The 15085-nt window shown below is 43.3% G+C and overlaps 1 protein-coding gene across 2 annotated transcripts in view; it reads right to left on the bottom strand.

The window, feature by feature from the left end:
* Window positions 1-15079, bottom strand: part of SLC22A23 (solute carrier family 22 member 23) — a 111769-nt gene extending 96690 nt beyond the window's left edge. For both annotated transcript variants that reach the window (XM_026843062.1, XM_026843063.1), the window contains exon 1: window positions 14989-15079. The gene's annotated coding sequence lies outside the window, so the exon portion shown is untranslated. The remainder of the gene's footprint in view (window positions 1-14988) is intronic.
* Window positions 15080-15085: the final 6 nt, after the last annotated feature.

The raw sequence follows: 15085 nt of genomic DNA, 5'->3' as shown, positions 1-15085 counted from the left end.
ACCCACAAGGGCAGCCTAACATGGGTGCTGACAGACACAGGCAGCCCCTGACCTTCCCCAAATCTCCTGCTCTCCAAAACCCTCACAGGACTTGTAAATAGGGAAATGGTGAAATACTTCAATAGTTGCTTTAGCACAAACTTCCACAGACTCTGACATGACCCCAGATTACTCACTCAGTACTAAGACTTCATGCATACCCTGGTTTCTCCTCTGGCAGCTGTCACAAACCAGAGAGAAGACGCTGTGAAGCAGTTATCCAAAATGAATTCAGCAGGACAGTGGTGGGTGCCACTAGGGCATTCGACTAGCAAAGAGACAAAATAAGGAGAGGGCACAAAAGAAAAATGGATGCTTCAGCCAAAAGCAGCCTCACATAAAGATGACATTAATAGGACAAAATACATATTTAATAGCTAGCCTATCATCCCTACCCGTCTTAACACAGCAGCAGAGCAAATCAGCAAGGCTTCATCATGCTGAAAGTGCAAGAATTTTGTTAGAGACCTGTGCTCCCTCTTTCCTTCCCCATGGAAAAGCCAAAGGCAGAGAACTGCAGTCTCAGCTTTGAAGAGTAGAAATAAAGCAAGAACCATTATATAGCATCAATGATGCCTCTCCCCTTACATACACCCAGGCCCGGCAGAGCAGAGTGTATTCACCATGTTCCCAGAGCTGTGGCAGGTTCTGATGTTACTGCTAGTAATTTTATCCCACAAATACGACAGTCAGCTTTGCTTCACAGAGAAAAGAGTGACAGGTTTCCACCTCCCTGCAGAAAAAAGTGCTGGGCTGGGCAGTGCTGACAACAGTTCAAGTAGCTCTCCAAGTAAATCTGCACAAGGAGATTGTTTTGGCTGGAGACTAGACAGTAATCCTCTACCACCTCTTACAAAAGGTAGATTAATTTGTTACAAGCAGGGAGACCATTAAATCCTGTAACTGCTCTGGCTGAATCCCTTGGTGTCCCACTTGGGGGTTAACAGAACCCAGCCTTAAGGAAGGATGCTGCTAAATTTACAGCGCTCCCTGCGATTTTTCTTTGTGTCCCTGGGTTTTGTCTGTCTTTGTCCTCCATCTATCCTCCTTATGCAAGAGATCTGATAAAGTGACTTGCTAAACCAATAGGACCATGTTATATAGGCTGAAAAAAAAATTGCTGGTGGAAAGGGAACATTTAAACAAACAAAAGCTTTTTTTCATAGCAGTACAGCAACATAGAGAATTTGCCACCTATGCAGATGTGCAATACATTGCAAGTGGTTTTTTCATGTTGTGACAGCTTTTTTTTTTTTTTTTTGGTCAAAGCTAAAGGAGTCACACCTTCAGGATCCTAATGTTTAATTGATATCAATGAGTCACCACCTGTGCTGTGACTCACTATGCTTCACATCAAGATGGAGGACTATTTGAAACCTGAGATGCTTGTGAAGATATCTGGCAAAAGGTAAAGCACCCAAAAAGTAACATCCTGTAACTTCGTTGCAAGGGGTGAAAATCTGGATGGGGCTCATGCAACGAGTCAGTATTTGCACTGAAGTTACAAAAGTTGCAAGTGTAAAGTCTTCTGCATGCTGTCACTACAAACACAAGCCGTCTCAATTACGAGCCCCTGCCTTGAAAGCACTTTTCCTCCAGAGGCCATAATGCTGTCTGTGGAATCTATGCACACTGAATACCCACTGCAAAAATGTCATACTAAGATGCTTACCAAGGATTTGGTTTGTTTTACCTTCACCCTGATAGAATGATGTGTTGGTTTAGGCCTTGCCTGGACCAGAGACCACGTTGCCATTGCCCCTCCCCCACCCTCAGCCGGTCAGGCTGGAAGTCAGGCACAAACCCGGGCTAAAATAAGAAGGAATTTAATACAACAGTGTAATAAGCAATCTGAACAACAACAGTAACAATGATGACAACATTAAACAGCAATAACAGTGAACAAGACAAAAGATATACAGAGAAATACCGCAATGGTTACAGACAGCCCTGTGCTCCCCGTCACCAAAGCCACAAAGGAAAAAGTTCTCGTGCTCCCATGCCTGGACCTGGCGCCAGCATGGTATGAATAACTCGCCTGGAGATCCATTACCCCTCTCTGCTGGGGAAACTTAACCCTATCCTAGCTGAACCAGGACAAATGGAAAAGTGCAAAGCAGCCCTTTCTGTTCTAAAAAGAGAATAGAGACAGGAGGAGAGATGTTCTGGTCCAACATTTACCCAGAGTCTGGCAGAAAGAGCTTATAAGAAGCGGGGCTGGACACAGACATACCCCCGCTCCCCACACTGTGGGTTCATGGTCCATTTCCAATGACTGATGCCCAGATTGCTGTTGAAAGCAAGCAAACTCTTCACCAAACTGTCTTCAGGTGGATCATAGCTCTGCTTCCACTGCTCTCTGCACTGGCTTCAGCATGACACGACCAGTGGGTCACTCACACTGCTGCCTTGGAAGAACCCAAGTTAGGTACACAAAACTGCACCCTTGGTCCTTCCCCAGCCAGGCAGAACCTGGCTGCGGTGCTGGCCTTTGCAGACTCTGTCCTGAGGCACATAACATGCTCCACATACCATGTGCGGCTTCTTGACCCCTTGAAAAAACTTTGGGAGCCTCAGCCTCTCTGTATCACATATGCCATGGCTTACCACAGCAGCCCCAAACCCTTCCTGGGGAAAAGCCACAAGCTCGCCTGTACATTAGATGGCAACTTTAAAAGCAGTAAATGAAAACAAAAATTTATCATTTGTCACTGAGGTCCATGTGTGTTGGGTCTAATCTTCCTCTGCTCCTCTCCTTCCTGCTTCATCTTTTTATAATTAATCCCTGTCAAATTTCCCTGCACAGCACTAAAATCCATCTTCTATATAAATACCTCATCTAGTGAGAGTTTAAGTTTATGATGCTTTCAGATTCTTAGAGTGTTTTTCAAAACAAAACAAAACAAAAAACCACCAAAAAACAAACCACAAAGTTGTTTTTAAAAAGAATAAAATACAAAGAAACACTTGAAGTTATGCTTTTCATACAATATATATAACAAAAAGCAAAACTGTCTCCAGGTACTTACTCCTGGAGGAAAAGTTCCAAGTCAGCAAACCAAGAAGAGCAAAGAAGTCTGTACTTCTACTGTAATATGCCTATCACTAATGCCTTTTCCCAGCACTAAAACTACCCAAGAAGTACTCATAGTTACAGCCACAGGGGACCACTGTAGCAAAATTTTGCTCCAGGCTGCTACAAGACAATGCTTCTCTCCACCCCTTCCTAACCCCCAGCCAAAGATGACACTTCAGCTGCATTTTTAATGTTAAAGAAAGCATACAAGTTCCAGAAAACGGTGTGATGCTCAACTCTATAGAAAATAACTGTGCAGTTAAACCACACTAAAGAGGTTGCAGGAGAAGCCTCCCAGAGGGATGTGCCAGCCCAACTGCAACACTTAAAACTGAGATGGTTTTACTGCCATAAGTATCTCTACCTCCCTCTCACCCATGGCAACAACAGAGCATTTCAACTATTTAACCTTCAATGTTCAGAGTAAGGGTGCCTCTCCTTCGAGATCACAGCTGGGCAAAGCGCTCCCTGATCTGTATTTTAACTGTCAATAAAGTGTTCCTGAGGATACCTGGCATTTTTGACCAGCACTTCAACCAGCTGGGAGGAAGTATCAAGAAGGTCACACTTCAAATTGGGAACATTAAGAGTAGTAAAAAAATAAGCCAAATAATCCTGGAGGACTTGAGGAGAAGGTATAACAATGAATTATTTACCCTTTCACCTGCCACATTCAGGACAAAACATTTCCAAACTACATCTGTTCTTATATTTTTATTGGACACAACTGGACTTACCTGGAAAACAGAAGAGTCATTAAAAAGAAAAACACCGACAACAAAACAGAAGAAAAACAACAAGCCAGCTACTGAGAGGTTTTGTTGTTTGTTTTCTTTGAACAGCCACTCAAAGAAGCCTACACCATCTACACTGGAATGGCCAAACCCACAACACAGTCAACACCTGACTTATAAGCTACTTCCTCTCTGTATAATGCTAGATTTCCTAGCGCTGAGTACATCTAACTTTCTACAGCTTTATCATAAGTGGATGTTTTTGCTGAAAATCTTCAGCCAGTGCCTGAGTGCTTAGGACCTCTTAAAGATAAATCCTTTTAAAACAAATTTCTACTGAGCAAGTATACAGTGGTATTTTGAGAGGTTTATAACCTTCCAAGTTTGCAAGAACTTTTACTCATGTAGCAAGAGAGATACTGTTGGTACCAGAGTATCACCTTTTGCTCAACATCTGCGTCCTTACTGTTCCCAACATATCTGGCGTCCCTATTCTTGTACACTGGAGCTTGCTAACTCAAAAGTTGAGAGGGTTTGTTTTGTTCGGCTTCTTATCCAATTATTTTTTCTTACAGCAGGAACAGCATTTTCCTTACTTTTCATTCTTGGAAACCAGTAAACCATTTCTGACCATGGCAGACATCTGGCAGGGAAAGCTGCAACCCAGGAAAATCACTCTTCAACAGTGAACACAAGGTCACATACACAGAAATTGTCAGGTTGCTTTAACTACAGACATGACTGACTGTCTAGGCAATGTATCACTTGAAAAATAAAGCAAAAGAAACTACTTCTGACTAATACCACAAAGTTGAAGGTTTTGGGGACACGGGAAGGGAAGGGAGTGGGAAGAGAGAAAGAAGAGAGGGCACGTGAGCCAGAGGACACGTGCTTAGCAGTCTTCCAAGAAAGATATAATTAGATTGTGCAGTGTTGTATGAAAGCAGTTTCACGTACCTACGAAAACAGTTTCCATCCCTGCAAAGCAGTACAGGACTGCACAACTATGGACTTCACAAATTTCCACGATAGTTTCTGAAGTTTAACATAGTTAAAGTTGCTGAAATGCATCCTTCAAAGCCGCATTTTCTGATATGCATGACTTTGTTGTGAAATTTCCACATTAATTTTTGAACTGTATATTTTTTTAAGTCTGATATTTCAAACTTAAGTACACAGGCTTGGTGCCACGCTGCCACACATCACTGTGTGAACACCAATACATAAAACAGCACTTCCTCCTGGTTTGTAAACTTCAGCTCTGTCATGAAGATGGGCCACTTAAGGCACAGGTCGCATCAAGCTGCTTACAATCAGAAAGGCAGATATACACTGCCTCCTACATTTGTTATCCTGAGCTTATTAACCGGGCTGTCCCCACTAAGCCCAACAGGGCAATGCTGCCCCATTTGCACCCAGTGTGTGGCCCCGTTCCCCCCTCCCCAGCCACAGCAGCAGAAAGGTGATGCTGACAGCAGTTGCGTTACTGCAGCATCGCCTGTCTGCACCCACCGAGGCAGCAGCAGGCTGCCAGCCAAGCTGCACCACGCACATCTGCATGCTCTGCGTCATACCTAATGTCTTTCAGTCATGGCTCACCTGTAAGAGCCATCTCCCCAGTGTGGTGAGATGCCTTAAACAACTCTGCAATCACAAAACAAGCCCAGAACTTCAAATATGCAAAAGGACACGAATCTACTTCATTTCAGAGCCAGTAAACCAACCTGAAAGACTTTAAATGGAACACTCTGCACTTAATTATTCTTTAGTCGATGCCATAAGCAGAAAAGACCCTCCAAGTTATCTACCGAGCACAGTGTCTCAAGATAGAGATGCCATCTGAAGCACCGAAAAACTGGAAAAGTTTCATCTACTCTTCAACTTCACACTTTAATCAGGAGCAATTAGCTCTTCTGTTCCCAACCTTGCTCTCATCACAGACCTGTTTCTTTTCCCCACTGGGAGAGGGAATAAGGAAGTTTGCTAAGTAAATAATAATCAGTAATATGCTAACAATTAAAATATGATTTGTTAATCATATGACAGTCTTCTGAACACTCAACATGATTAAATCAATTTTAGTAGCATCCATATCCCACCCGCTTCTCCACCACTACTACTTTTATTTTCAGTAGCAGGAGTTCCCTTTATTCTGAGGCATTCTGATCTTCTCCAGCCTTCGCCCTTCCCACATTAGTCAACTAACTAGTTTCTCAGCTGATGCAATCTGCTTCTTTTTTTCCAACTCTACAATGTCATCTAACATCAAACAGTTGGGAGATACAAAATCTTGCTTGCAGCTTTCACAAACTCTACAATTTTCCAGAGAGCAGGAATGGGATGTTTCCATCTCTCTTTTACATCTCTGTGCTGCAATTAAGTATCTTTTCTACACATATTCCAACATCATTATGATCCTGTCAAAAAATTGACTTCAATTTTAAACCTATTCTTTGCTATAACACCTGTAACTGTTTGCCTCCCTCCAGTTGCATGAAAAGACCAGGAGCAACAACACCCATCACTAAAACTGAGACACACACAAAATGGTTTTCGAGTGTCATCCTTCAGTTCTCAGGTGACGACAACCTCTATTCTGAACAAGGTACATGCTGCTGGGACTGACTTTGCAATCAAACTAAATAAAAAGTTAAACTAGTTTACAAATCTGTGTTTAGAACAGGTCTAGGTCCTGTAAATATAAGGCATTTAAACCCCCAATATTTTAGTTAAATATTAACAATCGCTATCAACTGATTATTGAAAACAAGTTAACACTTTGAGAACTGATATTTTTCAGGCTGCCAAAACCATGCATAAAACATCACACGTTTGCAGCCTTGAGAGGGCTCATATGGCAAGACCTAATTTACTACCTTATTGGGCCTTTTTAAAAGTAGGGGGAAAAGAGCTTGAAAGTGTCAAAAGTGGCATGAAACTCTCAAATGGAGAAGGGGGAAGGAGCAGACAAGAGGAGGAAGCCATTGCTTGTGAGAAATACTTGCTCAAAGTCACTGTAGATGAAAAGATCAGACACCTTAGTTTTGACATGCAATTATTGCTGCTGTGACCCTGCCCTCTCATCATTTGAGGACTACAGCTATTACAGCTCAGGCAATAAGAAAGGGAGAAGGAGAGTGGGAAAAGAGACTTAAATAAATATTAAGGAGACAAATATTCCACTTGTTTTACAAATCAAAATATGAAACTGGTCTGTCAAGCTTGTATTGTTCAAGCAGACAATGTCTTACACATCCCTGGGAGACAGAGCAGGGGAAAGGTCTGATGGTTTAATTTACATTCCCTATCTTTAATATTTGTAGGGTGGACATTGCAACATTGCCTACACATTCGTGGACTTTGGTCTGGAGGCCAGAAGGAGACCTGCACAGCTCCAGAGTGCTGCAGAGTAACAGGGAGAGGGTAGTTGAGCCAAAATGAATTCTTCCACAACTGTCTGGAGCTGGAAAACCTTTTCCAGGGAACCAGACCACCCTGCTCTGAAAACAGTGCACAAGAGTAACTATAGATCACATGCTGTTGGACAAGGCGAATGTACCGCTTCCCTGCGCCTCACAAATAGCATTCCTGATTCTCCCAGCTTTGCTACTTGTGGATTTAGACAGGCATCCCAGAAATGAGTATCAGGACATATTCACTCATGTAGTTTTTTATTCCTGTGCTTCAGCAGAACAACTGGCATTTGGGTCTTTCCCAAATTAAAACAAAATAAAAATCCTAACAAAATAAAAAAGCCTAACAATGTACTACACACATTGAATTTTCCTTCTAGGGAGGAGATTAATTAAAAAAAAAAAAAAAAGAGAGAAGAAAAAGAAGTTTTCTCCACAGAGGCCAGTCCCATCCAGCCCATCGTCCTCTGAGCACGTTTGCCCTCGTCTCATCAGTGCACAGGGCAGGCAGGAGTTTCTGCCCCAAATGCGATTGCCAGTAGCACCAGAGGCATGCGCTGTGGCCAGCCGCCAATCCATCTCCTGCCGCGTTGGAATAGGCACAGACCCACGGTGCACTCCCAGCAGATATGACGTGGCCCAGATCACCAGGAGCTACACAACACGCATGTTAATCATTGCTGCCTGCTGCGTTTTATGGGCTGGCGACACGGCAGGCTCCGTGGCACCTGTGCTGGGCATGGGTCAGCATGGCTCTGGTATCTGACGCCAACACCAGTTTTTCCTGGATATCTCTGCAACACACCCTATGACATGTTCTGGAAGGAGCTTGAACCTCTCTTCTTCCTCCTTCAGGTCCCTTCCTTCCCCCTGACTTTAAAAGGGAATTTGAAGTGCACACAAGGTCACTTGCTATCAAAAGTCAACTGGAAAAAAAGTATAAAAATAAGTTACATTATGGGAGCTAAGCACAAATTTCATTTCAGAGTTGAGGTGATCAGAGCCCAAGAGAAGTTCCTCTGAGAGAATTCAGTGCAAGAATCAAACACTCAGCACTGCTGCAAAGCTGCAGCATCTTCCCATGACAGGGTTCTCTGCTCTTCTACACATCATCTATAGCAAACCCCATACCTTTCTTCTACAGCAAGATCTCAGCCCAATTAATTCTGCAGTTACTCATGGGTAACCCAGAACCATCCAGACCACACTGCAGAAGAGGAGGTGGAAGGAGTATGAAAGGGAGTAAGGGCAGCTGACCCAACCACAGATGCCAGGTAGCACAGAAGGGAATCCAGTCAGAAACAAATAAGTTGACAGTGAAAACAGAAGACAAGGTGCACAAAAGCACTGGATCCCTTCTGGCATTTTCTAAATTTAGCAGCTCTCTGGAATTCATTTGGAAAGCTTTAATTTAAGACTTTGCACCATTAGTATGGCCAAAAGTTTTTAGGTTAAGGAAAACCGTAAGTCTCATAGTATTCCAGATGTTATTTCATTTAAAAAAATGAACAGTTTCATGTTCGGCTGGCCCGTAATCCTCATCTCAATGTTACCATCAGAACTGGCTTCAAATTAGATGCCTTCATAAGTGCCAGTTTCTCCTCTTTGACAAATGCTTTAAGAAAAACATGAGGTCATCTTTTCTATTCACACTCTTGTAGCCAGAGCAAGAAGTAAAATTGTTAGTGCACTTTAGAAATTTGGTTTTAGACTGCCTGAACAGCTGGTAAATATACACCATAGCCTACAACTTCTGCCAAAGCATGGGCAGGGTCAGTATATTTAAACTAAATGACTGAGATACAGGATGTATCAGGGAGTGGAAACAAAAACAAACAAAACCCCAACGATTTCAAACATCACATCCATCCAGAAAACGAAACAAAAAAAGCAGTTGTTTGACATGCCCACAGAAAATGAGGAATATGAAAGGCTCAATAGCAAGTCTTGGAAAGCTGAGAATGACTTAAAGATATTTCAATACGGAATTACCTTCCTAGAGGATCACTGTTAGTTCTACCAATGTTACAAACTATTTATGGTAGTCCGAAATCAGATTCCTCTATCTGAGATGCTTTATCTTAAGAGTGATACTAACCATTAACTCTACGTACATTCCATCTAGTAAAAAAAAAAAAAATCCATACCAGATAGAAAACCTAAGACTGAGTTCTGATGTCGGTATTGGTCTTAGCCCAGTCTGTTTTCTAGACCGTTGGCTTCAGAAATTTTTGACACATACATAACGCACCCTCCAAATAAATAGTATCTAGGCTCACTAAACAAGTATTTGTAGTCTGGTGATATCATACTTGGTTATCTCAAACATTAGGTAATTTTCTGTTTGCAGGCAGGCAGAGGACAGTTCTTCATCACCAGGAAACTGCAGGTACTGTTCCCAAAACCGCCATCCCCTTTCTTCACACCACTCAGTGAGAAACTCACCCTGTTGTTTTAGGGTGTTGTTCACCAGCACCCTGATAACCAGGAAGACTCCATCAGCACATTCTGCATGTAGGGGCAGGCCCCAGAGCAGCTGCAGTGGGACAGGCCGTTGGCTCTCCTTGCTCCCTCTTTAACCAGCAGATTTCTCAAGCCTGCAGACCTCCCTCTTTAACCAGCAGATTTCTCAGACCAGCAACCGCTGTTTATCAGCTAACTTGCAGAGGGGGGCGGTAGGAGGAAGAGAACTTTGGGATCTCTCCCATAGCTGAGGAAGCCATTAAAAAAATACAAGTTTGCTGTGTTCTGCCAGTATTTCTGGATACCTCTGACCACAGGGACTTGTTGACCCCTTCATCTCTCTTTAGGAGCAGAGAGTAATTTCAAAGCTTCATCTGAAAGAAATTTAGAATAGTCTGTCTGCCCATGGCAAGTATCTGCCTTGCAGGTCCCTATGCCCCCTTCAATCTGTACAAGGTAAGCAAGGGCATGGGTGATATACTAGCTTCGATCTTGCCGCTTTTGACTCAACTACTGCACTGGGTACAATAACTCAAAATTTTCATTGATTTGGGACTAGGTAGAAGCCAGTCAGCCAGCAACCAACACTGACAAGACAAATCCTGTCAGTTGCAGGGGGAAAAAAAAAAAAAAAAAAAAAAAAAAAAGCAGCATCAGCATTTCTGAAGTCTCTTTGCAGAGACCAGCCAACTGGAGGATAGGCAGAAATGAGTGAGATTCCAGGCAAAAACTGGGAGGAGGTAAGGGTGGCATAGCTCTTATTTTGTGAAGGACATTGTCAGATCCTGAAACTGTGAAAGTCCACTTGAAATGCACACCTGTCTGCTACCCTGAGAAACACCACAAGCCGTGCCAAATTTATCATCACTATTATCACACACAGATTTGTTTGCTGTACCATTTCTGGCTACTTGCAGATACCTGCAATAATCCCATGAGAAAACACCACAGCCTAGGGCAGGTGTCACTGCACAGAGCCATCTAGCTTTATTAACCCAACAGAAAACCCATAAAAAATAATTTAAAAAATGTATTTAAAAGAGAAAGTTTTCCACCAGGTTAGGAAGCTGCATCAGCTGAAACCGCATCTAGAGAAAGTGCCAGAACTGCCATAAAAGCAAGAGGACGAAAGGCTGGTAGGGCACAGACATCTCCCCTTGTAAGAGCAAAGAGCATTACATCACACCTTGAACTGATCCAAGTTCATACCAAGACAGCACTGCCCAGTGTTCACTGTATGGCAGCACTGCCCCCAAACCATTTAGCTCCTCTGAATTAAGTTCTGCTTTTTTGGAGGGGACAATATGCTAGAGGTTCAGCCAAATTGGCACAAGAACGATCAAACCAGTGGCAAATAGGTAAAATGATGGCATGTTACTTGGGAAAGATGATGACTCAACCCAAATCAAGTGGGAAGTTGAGAGCCAAGAGAACAGCACTGCAGCAAAACAAGGCATCTGGAGCAAAAAAAAAGCAGCCACAACAGGAATTCCCTTCTGACTAGACATGAAATATTATTACATAATTGCTCTGGGTGATTAAAACGCAGCCTTCAACTAACCACTTCCCTCTACGCCACCCCCAAGAGGTGGGACGATCTGGAACACTGCGGGTGTGCATGGAGGGATGCTGTGCCATCAACTGTTACAATTTAATCAAGCCTCAGTCCTTGCCCATTGTCAGCTTTTGGTGTCCATTATACAAATTGGCATTCAGAACAACCAACCCCCCCCCATGTAATGCAATTGAACACAGCAGACAGGTCATCCTAGTAACAGAGGGAAAAAAACAAAACCTGTCAGTTCTGTAACTAAGGGCTTCCATGAAAACTTTGCCCCAAGACTACAGCTGGCTTTGCAGATCCAAGTCAGAAGATCCAGGCACTAAAGAAGTTAACAAGACAGTTAGAAAAGTCCTTGCTGAGTACACGCTCCAACTTCCTGCTAGGCTTCACAGCTACGTAGGTTTAGCTCTCATTATGTTACTTACTGCATTAATGTTAATAATTTACCTGAAGGATCACTTTGCAGATGTGTAAAATGAGACCTCAGGTGTCCCCATGGCAAAAAAGAAGAGTATTTCCCAGCATCTCTCCTTTGAACAGTGGCGAGATACATGGACCATTTAAATGACAGGTTGTTGTGGTTTGGTGTTTTGTTTTTTTTTTTAACTAGCCTTTTGCCTGAAGGCTAGTTCAGGATACATCTTTCTCAAACAATACACATGCACTCTGCTCATAGCAGCCTGATAACGAAGATATGAAAATCCTCAAAGAAGCATTTAGCAGTGGAAAAGCTTTACAAGTGAATTGTCCTAAAGGAAGATATTTACGTACAAACCAAGCTAAAGTCTAAGATTTATGTACTGAGTCAGGACATTAGCTCAGATGGGTGATTTAATATGGCCACTGGAATCCCTGTGGTTAAATTATGCATCTGACCTCTTCACTATATGTATTTCAACAGTGTTAAATAATAAGCAGTACGTCCTTTATTACCATTTCCAGTTCTAATGACTGGCAGCACTATAAAAAGCAGCGTTCCCAGTGACTCAGTCACCGAGGTCAGGATAATGGCAGCGCCTAGCGTGGCAATGCCAATCTTCAAGGAAGGTGCAAGGCCACCCCTGGCTCCAGCAATGTCTTAAAGAGAAGCGGGGCAAAGCAAAGCACAGAGCAGGGCTGGAAACAGCAAGATCTCCACTCCATCAATCCCAAGCATGACACAGGCTGAGAGAAAATAGGCACTGGGGAAGGGAGAGCTGAGAAAGCCTGGGCAGAGAGACAACGTCTGATGAAGGGTACCATTAGGAGAGAGGCTGTGGAGACAGTGAAACTTACAGCAGTTTAAGGACAGCTGTCTGCTCCCAAGGAACAGGGGACGGTGACATCTCACGTGCATGTACACCAAGAAAAATGGAGAGCAGGAACTATGCTTCGTGTTAAATAACCACAACTGTTTTGTCATTTCTGAAGACAAAGCAATGATGGAGCATCCAGCAGCAATTAGCTTTGACCGCTGAAGATGAGAACAAGGGGATTTACTGGCCAAACAAAAGTGCATTTTTTATTAATATACTTTTGGCTCTCTTTATGATATTTCAATATAACCCCTGGCTACTACACAAATGAGCGTATATTAGACTAAGATTTAATAAAACTCTATTTAGAACGATGAGAACATTGCATAATACATTACAGAAACAAATGTATTTTTGAGAGGAGTTAAGGGAGTTCTGAACATCCAGTCTTCTGAATTCATCCAGGGCAGCTCCTTCTCACAAAGGATGGTGCGATACACGTAAGAGGAGCCAGCAGTTACAAGAATTGCTCCCAGAGTATCAGAGCTCCTGGAGGTTTATAAGAAAGGAAGTCCAGATGAAGCCCCACCGGTGTTCTGCCTGGGTTTTTCCTCTCTTTCTTCAGTAGGATAAAAAAAGACAGCACACCCACCCAGAAAACCCCCCAAACAAAACCAAAGCACAAACTAAGGAGGAATCCTGACCCCGAGAAAACAACCTAATTATAATTACACAGGATTACAAATCAAAGCGAAAAAGCTGCCAAGTTTTTAGAAGCAAGCATACAACAAAAATAAAAACACCATGCTGGAAAAACCCATAGTCTCAAAAGATTATTATTATTCTTTCTAATAGAAAACAAGACAGCAGGGACCACAGATGTTTGTTTATCCCTTAAAATTGATCTGCCCTTTACCACAAGTTCCTCTAAAGAACACTTTTCTTATTATTTTTAAAGAAGCATGAAAGATAGCAAACTAACTCTCCCTCGACCTTTTGTGGCCAACTTGATGATGACCTTCAAAAGATTCAAACATTTAAAAAATTTTTTTTACAGTTAACACTAAAAAGAAATATTTCAAAATCATTTTTTTCATGGTTAAGCATCAGTGTTAAACCCTAAAACACATGAATAGCTCAGTCTCTGGTTATAAACAGAAGAAAATCAGCCTCACTTAAATGTCAAATTTCATTATGCACTTCTACATCACAAACCATTCAACCCCACCATGTGCCTGTTTATCTCATGAAGAGTGTAGTTGTGTTACTTTTTTTTTTTTCCTCTCCTTTTTTCAGTCCAGTCAGGGTTCAAGGTTTTGAGGGACTTGCTTTTTCCCCACTGCACATGCTTTAAAGGGACACAAAAATCCAAATTATTTTCAGTGACTCAATACGAAGCACAATCATGACAGTCATCTGATTATTGCTGCATTTTTCTCCCAACCAGATAAACTCAGTTAATCCAAACCATTGCTCCCAAGCAGGAAGAAATTTTTGCTGATTTTAGGGAAGGGGTGTCTTGAGATTAAGGGAACTACTTTCTTGGTGTAACAGTTTCATTTTACATTTCCAAGAGCTCTAGTTTGCCTTTTAATACCAACGAGGCCCATCCACAGTTGGCAGGGCTTTTGCAGGGCTGCTACCATAAACAAGCAGGAGCTTTCAGGTGAAAAGGCGAGGCATTTTTTTGCACGCACTACTCAGCAAATATGAAGTAAGAGCAGAAAGCGGCGCAGCCCTCCTCAGAAATTTTCCACCTTAGCCATTACATCAGGAAACACAAAACAGAGCAGCACGCACTTTCTACCTCTAGAGTACAACAACTTGTGTGAGATGTTTCTTCTTTTACTGCTCTACCAAACCAGTATCAAGGGAATAAGCACAAAACAAGAATAATTCAGCAGAACTTTGTCTTTTTTTCATCCTCACAGTGACCACCTCACCAGCTTCCCCAAAAAACCAACCTGGCTTTTTGTTTGTAGGGCTGCTTTAGTACAGTTGCACAAAGACGAGCGATACCCCAACTGGAGCCTTCTCCACAACCCTGTCCCCTTACTAGCTGGTGACACTCGCCCGCAGCATCTTTCCCACAGACGCCCGCGTCCCAAGACAGCAGGACAACTGCCATCGCTGGGATCCCAAAGGTGGGCCGAGGATCCCGTTTCCAGACAACTTTGCAGCTCAGCGCCACAACCAACGGCCCGGTACAAACCCACCGGACGGACACACATCACGACACCCAGGGAGGGAAAGGATTGCGGGGATGCGGGATGTACTCCCAATGGGAGGGTAACCCACGGGGCGCCTGGCCGACACAGCTGCGGCACACACAGACAAATCCGCATCGTGTCCAGCTGCTCGTCTTGTGTTAGGAAAAGCGTGCGGTGAGCGGGGCTGGGGTGGCGCTGAGGGGTTCGGTGAGGGCCGGACGGGGAGGGGGGCCGGAGGAAGCCGCCTTTCTCACCTTGCTCACGACGTTTTGGACGAGGCCGGCTCTGATGCGGTAGTGCCACTCGTGGCAGTCGCACTCGCTGCCGTTGCCCCCCGCGGGGGTTGGCAGC

The sequence above is a fragment of the Athene cunicularia genome (genome assembly GCF_003259725.1).
Source record: "Athene cunicularia isolate RWA chromosome 2 unlocalized genomic scaffold, athCun1 chr2_part1, whole genome shotgun sequence".
NCBI lineage: Eukaryota > Metazoa > Chordata > Aves > Strigiformes > Strigidae > Athene > Athene cunicularia.
Note: the sequence above shows the minus strand (reverse complement) of the source record. Positions and strands in the feature narration are given on the sequence as shown.